The sequence below is a fragment of the Natator depressus genome, chromosome 2 (genome assembly GCF_965152275.1).
Source record: "Natator depressus isolate rNatDep1 chromosome 2, rNatDep2.hap1, whole genome shotgun sequence".
Classification (NCBI taxonomy): Eukaryota; Metazoa; Chordata; order Testudines; family Cheloniidae; genus Natator; species Natator depressus.
In genome coordinates, this window is record NC_134235.1 from 215685395 (window position 1) to 215696235 (window position 10841).

Here is a 10841-nt window from a genome sequence, read left to right on the forward strand (position 1 = left end):
CACAGGGGGACTGGACTAGATGACTTCTCAAGGTCCCTTCCAGGCGTACATTTCCATGATTTTACACCATTTTGTATAAGTGACTATGCAAAGGTGTAGGCCCTGATGCCAAGCCAATGGGAGCCTTCTTATTGAGTCCAAAGGGGTTTGGATTGAGCCAACAGTCATTTTTACGTCCTGGTTCTTTTGCACTGATATAATGTTGTTGTCCCAAAGGCTGAAAGGAAAGATTTCTGTATAGAGACAGGTTTCAGAGTGGTAGCTGTGTTAGTCTGTATCAGCAAAAAGAATGAGGAGTACTTGTGGCACCTTAGAGACTAACACATTTATTTGGGCAAAAGCTTTTGTGGGCTAAAACCGACTTCATCAGATGTATGCAGTGGAAAATACAGTAGGAAGATATATATATATATATATATGCAGAGAGCATGAAAAAATGTGGGTTGCCATACCAACTCTAATGAGACTCATCGATTAAGTTGGGCTATTATCAGCAGGAGAAAAAAAAACTTTTGTAGTGATAATCAGGATGGCCCATTTCAAACAGTTGACAAGAAGGTGTGGGTAACAGTAGGGGAAAAATTAGCAGGTGGAAATGGTTTTTAGTTTGTGTAATAACCCATCCACTCCCAGTCTTTATTCAAGCCTAATTTAATGGTGTCCAGTTCGCAAATTAATTCCAGTTCTGCAGTTTCTCGTTGGAGTCTGTTTTTGAAGTTTTTTTGTTGAAGAATTGCGACTTTTAGGTCTGTAATTGGGTGTCCAGGGAGGTTGCAGTGTTCTCTGACTGGTTTTTGAATGTTATAATTCTTGACGTCTGATCTGTGTCAATCCAGACAAAGAGGGGGTTATGATGGGGTAGCCATGTGGTGGAAACAAGAGAATTGGTATCAACTCCTTCAGCTGGACTGGGGGACTTTCACTCTATTATTATGCAGGTGTGATACATGTAGGGTTGCCAACTTTCTAATCCCACAAAATCAAACACCCGAGCCCCTCCCCTTCCCTGAGGCCCTGTCCCCTGCTCACTACATTCCCCCTCCCTTGGTGCCTTGCTCTCCCCCACCTGGTCACTCACTTTCACCAGGCTGGGGCAGGGAGTTGGAGTCCGGGAGGGGGTGAGGGCTCCATCTGGGGATACAGGCTCTGGGGTGGGGCCGGGGATGAGTGGTTTGGGGTGGAGGAGGGGGCTCTGAGTTTGGGGGGGAGCTCAGGGCTGGGGCAGGGGTTGGGGCATGGCTCACCTCTGGCAGCTCCCTGTCAGCAGTGCAGCGGGGCAGCTAAGGCAGGCTCCCTGCCTGTCCTAGCACTGTGGACTGCGCTATACCCCAGAAGCGGTCATCAGGTCTGGCTCCTAGGCAGAGGCTCAGCAGGTGGCTCTGCGCATGCTCCTCTCACCCACAGGCACCGCTCCTACAGCTCCCATTGGCCGTGGTTCCCGGACAATGGGAGTGCGGAGCTGGTGCTCGGGACGGGGGCAGCCTGAGGAGCCCCGTGGCCCCCCACCTAGGAGCTGGACCTGATGGCCACTTCAGGGGCAAAGTGTGGAGCCAGGACAAGTGGGGACTAGCTTGCCTGAGCTCAGCAGCACCACTGACCGGACTTTTAACTGTCTGGTGGGAGGTGCTGACCGGAACCAACAGGGTCCCTTTTCCACTGAGTGTTCCAGTCAAAAACTGGACACCTGGTCACCCTAAGTCCTGAGAAAGTCCTGTTGCCTCCTTTGCTGTTTCTGGATGATCACGTAACTGCGCAAGAAAGGGGTTTTTGCCACTTACGCTTGTCTAAAAGGTTGTGAGACTTTCTGTGGGATGAAGACCTCGTCACAGTCATCTGGACCTTTGTCACCTGGCGACTGGATTACTGCATTGTGGTGTAGCTGGGGCTACGTACCTTAAAACACCTCAAACTTCAGCTGGTGCATTGTCTGGCAAACTCTTTGTGAAGGAGTAGTTCCCGCAGGCAGCATATTACATATCTGTGCTCCAGGAGCTGCATTAGCATCTTGTTTGTTTTTGGGTGCAATTGAAGGTGGTGGTGATTTTGAATCCTCTCTAGGTTCTTATACGGCAGGCACCATCACTGGAGGAGCTGAGTGCCTGGAAAGGAGCCGTCACCTGGCAGGGGATGATTTCAATCCATCAGCCTCTGGGCTATGGGGGCGATACTCTTTGTTTGCACTCTCTCCTATTCATCCTTAATGGGTGAGTCTAAGTTACCTCTCTCCTGGCTTAACACCACAGCGGTTCAGTCAGGTGACATGCTTGAACTAACAGGCCCCATGAGGGGGCTAGTGGGAGAATGGTCCCAGTGAGGAGCCCATACTGTGGATGTGGAATGACCTTTCTGCTTCAGTTCACCACCACCTGGGTTCGTTGACTTTCCGGTTCCGCCACAAAGCCCGTTTGTTCTCCCCGGCTTTTCCTAAGGAGTGGAACATGCAGGTGGGGTATTGGTGGTGGGACAGTTTCTTTTGGAGGGAGTTGAAAAGATCCGAGAGGGCTCAGCCTTTAGTATTAAATTGGTATCATTTTAATATAAAATATGTGTATGCTCATGGACACAGGATAAATACACTTAAAAATCTAAAAAGAAAAGGAGGACTTGTGGCACCTTAGAGACTAACAAATTTATTTGAGCATAAGCTTTCGTGAGCTACAGCTCACTAGCTCACGAAAGCTTATGCTCAAATAAATTTGTTAGTCTCTAAGGTGCCACAAGTCCTCCTTTTCTTTTTGCGAATACAGACTAACACGGCTGCTACTCTGAAACATAAAAATCTAAATAAATGAATAAAATACATGCACAAGAATGGAGGGAAAGGAAACTATGCCTGGCCAGCTCTGCTCACTGCTCTTTCTATGTTTACCACCCTGAGTTGGCTACTGTTTGTGAGTTTCATTCCCCTCCACACTGTTTTATGTGGTAGTGGACTAAGTAGGAATTATATAGCCCTTTGTTTGGCTTACACTGCAGCTTAGAAAGCAACTCAGCTCCATGAGATTTGCTACAGCCTGAAGCTATTAAAGTATCTGGGCATTACAACATTTCTTACTGAGTTTGTAGAATTGTAAGCAAGTAGATGTTGCATGTTTTAATAACCATGGTTTTAAAGAGGAAATAAATTGCAATGCACATTAGATATATCACATTAAATTGTAAATATGTAGGTTCTTGAGCTTTCCAAATCCCGCAGGAAATCTTTGAAGGCTACAAACTTAAGAGAAGACTGAACGTTGTTTAGGGCAGTTATTTAACAGTTTTTAAATAGCTGGAAGCAAGGTATGCCCTGAAAACAGCACATGATGTGCTGCGTGCAAACGTATCTGGATGTTAACCAGTGACACTGCAAAGCAGGCTAAAGGTGTGTGGGGCTTTCGTTTATAAAATGAAGTTTCTAATGTCCTTCTCCCCAATTTTTCTGAATAATTGCTATCAATAAAGTGGACTATATGGTGCTTCAATAGTACAGTTCAGGAGCATTAAACCTCTTAACCTTTGAGTTGCCTACTTGATTTTAAATGAATATGATACTCAAGAAGATAACATTCACGCTCTTCCATTCTTTATTAAGGACATACATGATTATTAATGTGCAGAATAGAACTCTCATTATACTAATAAAGAATGTCAAAAATACAGCTATTGAATATGATTATTAGTGCCTACTAGACATACAGTCTTTTCATATTACCTGTTTGTGGCATCATGCGACCCTAATTAGTGTAGCTACTATTATTGCATTCAAAGTGCCAACCGTAATATTCAGTAACACAGAACCTTTTCAGAGTCGCTCTCCTTCTTGTGTTCTGTTTGGAATTTGTTTGAAAAATCTATTTTATGTCTTCTCTTCTGCAGCACGTCTTCTGCACTGTGTGCTGAGAGAGAAGCAACAACAATAGCGCTCATTTTGCCAGATTTGGAAGAAGTAGTGTGATCTGTGCCTGGCAAAAAGAAACTGTTTTGCTCCAGCACACCACTTGGGCTCTGTGAAAACAAACTGTCAAGCAGAAACCCTTCTCAAGAAATGGAATACATATATCAATAGATTTTCTTTAGCTCAGATATCGATACATCACACAACACATAAGACAAGGCCAAGAAGAAAACCATGTTTTGCAAAGCACATCAGGCACAGCACAACTGTCTTCAGTATTTATCGGTGAACAAAGGTAAGTTATCAAACCTTGGCCCTGAATGTGCAAATATTTAAGCAAGAGTCTAACATTACTCACACAGGACCCATAACAGATTCTGGTTATTTTGGACCAAGCAAGGAATAAATTCCAAAGCTGAGGGACCTTCAAGGAGACTGTCCTGCTGGCAGCTCACTCACATATATGTCAAGAGAGCTGCAGCTCAAGGGCCTCTGCTGACAGCATCTTTAGCAATCAGAAAAGTGGTTTATTAAGTCGGCAGATTCCAGGCCATTTAGGGCTCTATGTCAAAATAAACACCTTAAATTCTACACAAAAGCCACTCAGCAACCAGAGTACCTTATGACGAACAAGAGTTATATATTCCTGACAAGGTACTCCACTCATTGAATCGGTGAATGGTGGACTAGTTTCAGTTTCTGAATAGTTTTAGGCGATTTTTTTTCAAAGCTGCCTTGCAGAGCTGAATTCCCAGTTCCTATTCCAAACTCCGTTAGACAGCCATGAAAATCCCACCCTTAAATCCTGAAAATACAGGTAGTTTGGTCCAAATATGAACAATGTTCTCTGCAAAATGCCTAGAATTTCCACACTACAGCAGACATAGACTAATCCGGCTGCCCACAACCCAGAACAAATCCCCAAAATCTTGATCTCCAGGTGGTAAAATGGAGGCAAAGAACCACTTCTTTGCTTCCTAGATAACCAGTAAGATTTCAACCAGTGTTAAAAGTGTAGTTAATTCTGCCACCAGTGCTCTAGAGACATTTTCCCTCCTGGTCCAAGGTAACTTATAAGGACAAAGCCATGGAATAAGATAGCTAGGGGCTACCATAATTATAACAATCCTGTTATACAGTCATGCAAAATCCTTAGAATGGTCCATTGGAGCCCTTCTAGTTCCATTAGACTCTGAGAATGGAGGCTTCATTCATTTGAAAGTGTGATATCTATTATTTTTTTCTTTTCCAGGTAGAAATCAATGGAATTTCACACACTATTCTCATTAACACATGGAGGGTTTGAGCCTTCTTACTTTGAAATCAATGGCAAACTTCCCACCGACTTTAGTTAGAACAGGGCCAGCTTTATAATATTGAAAGGTGGAACCGCATGTTGGCATGAAACCTTTGGTATTTTATTAAGTCAGAATAACTTGGTCTAATGTCAGTGGGAGAGTTATAATGTTTATTCATTGTGCATTAACATATGCTTAGGTCTAGCCCGTTCACCTTACACATGTAGTCCCACTGAAATCAGTGGGGTTACTTGGGTAAGTCAGACAGGCAGTATTAGTCTAATGATTTTTAATTGCCACTTCAAGTCAGTTCAGCTCAATTATGGTGCAAATTTTACTATGCAATGAATATGGTCAGTAAGAATGGGCTCCATGATGCCTAATAGGCACAGATGTGCTTTGGAGAGTCATTCCATCCCATCGTAAGCTGTGGGTGGAACCTGGGGTAAATATGAGGTGCACACTCACTTCTGCACTTCCTTATGGGATGCAGAATACTATCCACTGTGGGCAAGTCCCACTCTGTAGTCTGGTGCCAGGCAGTAAGAAAAAGGCCCTGGATCTCTGGACTGCAGGGGCTACAATTCTGGCAATGCTCCAGCCTGTGCACCTTAATAAGGAGCTTTCACAATCTGGCCCTTTATTAATTTGGCCCCAGCCCTACTTACATTGAAGTCAATGGCAAAATTCCCATTGACTATAATAATACAGGATCAGGCCCTCAGTTCCTAGGGGAAAACACTGGCATATAGTTAAGAGTCGATGTGCCTCAGTTTCCGCATCTGATCATTTTTAAAAGGAGAAGACTTAAAAGGAAGGTTTGAAGAGCAGCTTCATAACCCAACAAGGAAACAATTAGAAAACAGTTTAAAATAGCAAGGACATGGAAACACTTCCATTGTTTAAACAAGATATTTTTTGGTTAGAATTCGAGACAAAAGTGTTTAAAACTAACAACAGGAAATAAAGTGTCTGATTTAAGCCATTAGTGGTTAAGAAAGTAAAATAAAATGTGTGTCTGGGTTGACTATGGGAATAGCAAATTTTTGCCCCGTGCAATATTAAATATTGTGGCCCAGGCCTTATGGCCGGGCAGAGATGTCAGTGGCAGTAAGAAACACCTGCATGGGCTCCCTAGACACTGGGGCCAGGTACATAGGGGCAAGCAGATGCTTCCTACTCTCCATTCTCAGCAGATGGGTAGGGTATGGGGAGACAGGGTGAAGAGTGAGTGGTGTTCTGGCTCTGTTCTTCCAGTGTACCAGCCAGTACAGCTGAGCTGGTACAGAGCCTTAGTAAGGAATACTAGCAAGGGCCTGTGCCAGTAACAGATCCCCTTGCTCTAGGGGACAGTAGAGACCAGACATGATTCCTTCCATAGGGCCTACTGGAGAAGCGGCTACACACAGCCCTGTACTGGGGGCAGACTGTAAAACTCAAATCTATCCCTAAAATCACATTGGTTGAAATCCTGGCCAGACTAAAGCCAGTGGCAAAACTCATTAATGTCAATGGGGCCAGGATTTCACCCCTTTTGTTTTATAAAAGATATGCCAACATACTGCGTGGTATACAAATGATAATCATAGATTCTGTGGCTGAACAGCACCAGTAGGCCACTTGGTCTATTCCCCCAGATAATAAATAATCCTTTCATTTAGTTATACTAGAAAGCAATTACAGCTCACATTAGAGTCACTGTCAATTATCTGACTAAAAGGGTAACGAGAATCTAAGGATTTGCTAACAACCTTTACATCAGTTTATTTACTTCTGGGTAGTTCACTGCAAGTAGGCACAGCTTGATGCTTTTGTGAAGTTCCATAACTCCCTTCTCAAAGAAGATGTATTTAAAGTAATCATCCATTTACACCATTTATACCTGGCAGATAACTGAACACCAAACAGTATTTCGTACTTGTTCTGACAAAATTTGAAAGAAATAGAAAGATTCTGTTAAAATGGCATTTCAATGATATTTGTGGTAAAACATTGTGCTCATACTGTTTCTTTAAGTTGGTCTCTTTACTACTAGCAGGAAATAAAAGAACCATGTGTCTTTCTAAACCACACACTCTTTTACACAGAGGGCTAAGTTCACCTGGCATGTTACTCCTATTTCACACCTAAGTACTGGGAATGCTGTTGAAATCAATGGAGTTCCAGCGGCTCAGAACTGGACACAGTGGTGAATCACACCCTTAGCTAACAACCTATTTTTAAGTCAGAATCAGGACTGTGTTGATTGTCAAAAGATAAAACATCCACACTGTTTGTTTTGCTGCTGTTGAAAACTGTGACGAACTAATAATTAATAGGCTTCAACTAATCAGTCAACAGTATTTCACGGGAATAAGTTTATAAGCTGGAATCCTGGAGTCAGATTTAAAGTATTTATTTTTAGACGGTGAACCGACGCAAATTTAGCAGCTTGAAACTAAATCCAGGCTAGCGCTTGATTAGCAATTCCTTAGTGTGGTTTTACAATGTTAAATTTGTACAAACAGATTAAGCATGTTTTTAAGCTGTTCCTAAATAGCCTGGGAACTAAGAATTAAGTGCAGATTCTGCCCATCCCCTCAAAAATCAACACACCCTTCTCCAAGCCCAACACCTGCTGTTAAAAATACATCACACAATGGCCTTCATCTTAGATGGCAACAGATGTGAAGATGCCCAGAGGTCTCTCAGATGTTTGTGTTCCTGGGTCATGTGAGGGCACCAGGAAGGGGAGGGAAAATTATTCTGGAATTCCAAAGGTCACTCTGGACAAAAATAGTGAAAATTGCACACATGTTGAGAAAAAACAAAGGCTTAGGGGTCTGGCAATCAGGCTCGAAAGACTTAACAAGGTTAATGTTTCATCTCTGCATTAGAAGTCAAGGAAAGGAGAATACAGTGGATGAAGGAATAAAAAAAGATGTCATCAGGAGGAAGAAAATGATTATTATGTTCTCTAGCCCTCAGGGCAATAATAATTAACAAGTTCAAATGAAAAAAGGAAAGAGTTGCTCTTACTGAAAACTTGCCTTGGTGAATTCTTCAGCTGCTCATGTTCTCCCCCAGGTTACAATTAATTATTTGCTTTACTTTACTTCTCTTTAACCCCCCCCCCCCTCATTCTCAAACCCCTCTTCTCAGACCCATCCCTGGCCAATGCTCACATATGTTAGTTTTATCCATATTATGTGAAAATACTCTGAGCCAAATTGCAGACTTCTTACTCATGTGCTCACCCATGCAAGTAATCCATTGACTTCAGTGGGGCTACTCACATGAGTAAGTGTTCACCATTGTAAACGTAGGCTCTACAATCTAGCCTTTGACATCATTCATTTAACTGGCACTAGAGATACATTGCCAGTTACGGACACCTTTATTCACATTCAGTAATATGTTACTCCAGGTGTAGTCCCAACTGGACTACTTGCTGAGTGAGGTGCTATTTGTGACATGTCAAGATTGTGGGAATCTGGGCCATTGAATAACAAGCACAAAAACAACATATTAGCAGTATACAGAGCTTCTCAAAGTAACCAGTTGAACTGCAGTGCCACAGTGAAACACATCATAATCACATCAATTATGCAATCACTATTTTGTGAAAGCAAGCCTCTGGGATTTCTTTTTAAGTAACGAAAGAAATATCAGATGGGAAAACAATGAGCATTCCCATTAATAATGAACAAATCTGGTAAGTCTCCAGTGGAAAAGCAAAAAGAAAAACCAGGCCAAAATAACCCTAAGAACTTCTGCCTGCACTTGAAACTCCATTCTCCACATTTTAATATTTGTAAAGTACTGAACTGCCATTTTAAGTGTGGTTCCCTCCCACTCTTTCTCCTCCGCCCATCAGACACGTTGTTCTGTTAGTAGAGGTGTTGCCAGAGCTAATTTAGGTCTCATTTGGGGTTGGGGGGAAAACTGATTGGAATGCACCTGTAAAGAGATTTAGCTAATGAATTACTCTCTGTGATTTCACACCCTGTGGCTGTCCTGTGTGTCTCACATTTGCAGTGCAAGCCTCATTAGCTCACATTTCCCTTCTGATTACACCCATACTGGAATATGATCTACCCTCACCCCTGTAGCTATTCTTCTGTACACCATGGCCAAATTTTCAGAGGAGAGTGAACTTGCTGCACCCACAAAAACGTGCATGGTTGCTCAAAGATATTCATCCACAAATTGGATAATAATGCACTTGTGTACACAAAAGCAGGTTTTTGTATGTGCAGGTTTTTGCATATTTTGTGGGTACATTATGGTAATAAAATCTGACTTACAGTTGCATGAACCTGCGGCCCACAAAGAGATGTCCAAATGCAATCTCCAGTGCAGTCAGTGCAATGTTTCGCTCTCAGGATCCCGACTGAAATATCCCCTGGCAAGGCATAGGGGTTGGGCTGGAACTGCTGAGGTCCCAGTGGGGGTCCAGCAACAGAGCTTTGGATGGGAACTATAGAGAGGCACTAGCCCTGCAGCTGAAAAACCTGATACAATCTAGAGTACAAGCATTTGAATAGGGAGAATAAATATGACCCCACCCCCGATTCCCATCAGATTTTTAGTTTGTCCCTAATTTTCCTAATCTAAATCAGCTAGTTCTTTCTTTCTTTCTTTCTCCTTTTATTCTGCACTTCCCAATGCCAGAACTCGTTCTGCTTGAGGTAGTGTGGCCTGTCTGACAAAGAAGAGAAGCAGTTTCAGGCAGGGTGGGCCGAATGGATTTTCTCCATCATTTCTTTTTTAATTTCTTCCTACAGTAAATTTGTCACCCCTCTTCTCTGTGTTTCCCATTTCGCTCCTCAGCCAGTTGAAGGCAGGCTTTGCCATATGAACAAAACAAGCAGTAAATATTTAGGGCCAGCAAATTATTTACTTCATAAGCCATTTGTTTTAACTCTTCACCCCAGAATTCTTTGTTACCCCATGCAACAGGTCCCTTGTATGTCTCTTAGAATTTAATTAATATAATCCAATTATGCAGATAATATATTTATTGGAGCAATTATGAGCTCTCCTGTTGTACGTAGTTATAGTACTATGGAACTCCTTTACTTGCAAATAAATCATTCTATTTTTCTGTTGTTGAAATAAGTGTCTCTACTGTCCAAACAAAGAAAACCCCAAATGTTTGTAAATATTGAGGCTCAGTCCTGAAGTCCTTGTTCAAACTAAACTCCTGCTGGTTACAATTAGGTATTACCAACCGCAAGTATTCAAAAATTATGTATCAGGCCCCCAAAATCATGAGATTTAAAAAAATAATACTATATTTTGGATTCTTTTGCTTTGTTTTCTGGTTTCTGAGCCTTATGGGTGCAATCATTTCATGACTGAAGTTTTTCTCTGCAAGCATGAGAGGGACAGATTTTTTTTAAAAATGAAAGCTGAGTTTCTCATACAATCTCCTGCTACAAGCAGCTGGGACTTTAAGACACCAAATATTGAGATGATGCATGATGAAATCATGAGTTGGCAACACAACAATTACCAAAAAAAGACAGAGTGACCCTAGCAGTCATCATCCCATAAGTCTAACTTCTGCCCCTAGTAAAAGAATGCAACAAATTAATGGGGCAGGGGGAGAAATCACTTAGCATCTACATCCAGTTTATTCCTGGTGCTTGTGCAAGGTGTCTTTGCAGTCCCTCCTGAGCAAT